The following is a 2,681-nucleotide window of genomic DNA, read 5'->3' on the forward strand; positions in this document are numbered from 1 at the left end:
AAATTTTGTGTTTTGCAAAGTTTGCTGCTTCAGTATTTGTAGATTATTTTTCCACATGTTTCTATGGTATACTGAAAAACAATTATAAGCATATATCAAACGTTTTAAAGGCTTGAGATCCGGGGAGTTGCCTGGCCATGGATCCAAAATTTCAATGTAATGATCTTCTAGCCACTTCTTTATCACTCTTGCTTTGTGACATGGTGCTCCATCATGCTGGAAAATCGGATCATCACCAAATTGCTCATGGATCGTTGGAAAAAGTCGCTCTTGCTGGGCGTTTTGATACCATTCTTTATTCATGACAGGGTTTTTGGGCAGAATTATGAGAGGGCCCACTCACTTGGTTGAAAAGCAACTCCACACATGGATGGTCTCAGGATGCTTTACTGTTGGCACAACACAGGACTCATGGTAGCGTTCACCTTATCTTCTCTGAACAATCGATTTTCCAGATGTCCCAAACAGTCGGAAGGGAGCTTCATCAGAGAAAATAACTTTGCACCAGTCTTCTGCTGTCCAATCCTTGTACTTCCTGCAGAATTTCAGTCTGTCCTTGATGTTTTTCTTGGAGATAAGTGGCTTCTTTGCTGCCCTTCTTGACACCAGGCTGTTGTCCACAAGTCTTGGCCTCACTGTGCGTGCAGATGCTCTCACACCAACCTGCTGCCATTCCTGAGCAAGCTCTGCACTGCTGGAGACACGATTCCAGAGCCGACTCCTACATTTATATTGGTGCTAAATGTCCAAGTGTCCTCCCCCACCATCCAGAAGATACTAAACAGAACAACACTCTGGTCTCCCCATCTTACTTCAAACACATTCCACTGAGAATATGATCACCTGGCACCAGATGCCTGGGTATCTCCAAACACATAACACACATACAAAAATACATTTTCTTTATTTAGGACATAATTAAGCTGGTATAAAATGTATACGGTATGTGTATGTGTTGTATGTATGTTCCCCTTAGTATATTAGCCTAGTTATAACTCTGTATTGGTATTAGTTAAACTCTAAATGCTTGTACCAAGGTAGATGAATGTATCTCTGCTTTAATAACTTCTAGCTGTTTCTTTCTTGGCATCGAAACGATCTGCTCTTTATTCCCTAAACAATGGTGTACATTATGCGAGTATGAAATGCATCATACTGTTTTTACTATACTTTAGGTAAAACTATACAAATTCTCCAGCCTAGCAATATAAACATGCAAATGGGCCATAAATGGAGACAAAGAAAGTTTCTCCCACTCAAAACCCATGCTTCATATTGACCATTCCTCCAAAGATGGGTGTGACTGGAAAGAAGTCCCTGTCCCAAACCACTCTTTGCTCAAACCTTCTTGAGACCAACACTCTCCAAGACTCTTAAGACTCTTTTGACTTTCCGGCAGTTTTAACTTCAAGAAACTTTGTTGATTTGCTGTGGACTCTCTGATCTTCAGAAGAACCAGACAAAGGCCTCCAGCCTACTTCCAACGAATTCATCAAGAACCTCCGTCTTCTACTGCATCCGACTCTTGTTGCAGCAACAAAGCCAATGCAAGTAACTGTTTCAACTATTTAGATGCGCGTCTAAGTTTGGGCCCCTTTGATCAAGGTGTTTTTTCTTTCTCTGATGATTCTCGTAAGGTTGTGGTTAATTGATGTTAAATACTGTCATTCTTTTGCTCTTCTCTCTCTCTTTCCTTACTTTCCTTTATTCTGTATATGTTTTTTGCTTAGTTTAGTTGTATGTTAGCTGTAGTTTCATTTATTAAATCCCTCATGTTCACAGTTGATTGTCTCTGTGTGCTGCTCACAATTCGGAGTCACTGAATGTTGATCCTTGCTACATGCTAAACTACTGCTAGCACTGCATAAAGAAGAAAGCTAATCTTTCTTGGCCAGGAAAATTATCTTTCCTAGAATTGATAATTATATTGTCTGCTCGGTGGACGGACAGATCAAATAATTGAAATATTGATTCTGCTACAGTTAATTCTAAGATCTAATCTAAATATTTATAATTAATTATTACCAGTTATAATTAATTATAAATATTTCCCCTTTGAGCTAATTTGCTACAGGTACATACAGTAGGAAAAGTAATTTGTAAATATTTTGTAGAGATATTTATAGAGATTTATATCATATATAGAGAAATATGAATACCATGGTCTATGGCTTTATGGTTTAACAATGCTTTGACATTTTTTATTAACCCTATTATAAGCAATAGTAGCGATTCTTGACAAAGCAAATAGCACATTTATTTTGTGGTGATATGGCTCGTCCTTTAGTGGTCAAATGCTGTATTAGTTTAATTTCTGAGAGTGTTTATATCTGCTTTAGGGATAGCTGCAGGCTGGAGCAATGGGCGTAGCGAAAGGCTAGGCCGTGTAGTACATCAATGTGTGACTTCACTAATTGTATGAGGTTTCTCTCTACCTGGCCCCACCCCTCTCTCTGGAGTAGTCAGTGTGTTGAAATGTATAGCTGCTGTGTGATGTGTATGTACGGTCAGTAAACCCACAGATTATGAAGCAGAACTCTTTGCCAGTTTATTTATACTGTATGAGTCAACATGGTGTCGGAAGTAAATGACAACTGCACGCGAAAGTGAGTTTTGTCTACACTGGAAAAGCTTCCACGCAGGTCTCTCGACTCTAGCCGCTAAGTTATGTAAATAGTTGC

The sequence above is a fragment of the Sinocyclocheilus rhinocerous genome, unplaced genomic scaffold (assembly GCF_001515625.1).
Source record: "Sinocyclocheilus rhinocerous isolate Xijiao unplaced genomic scaffold, SAMN03320098_v1.1 scaffold3077, whole genome shotgun sequence".
NCBI classification, from domain to species: Eukaryota; Metazoa; Chordata; class Actinopteri; order Cypriniformes; family Cyprinidae; genus Sinocyclocheilus; species Sinocyclocheilus rhinocerous.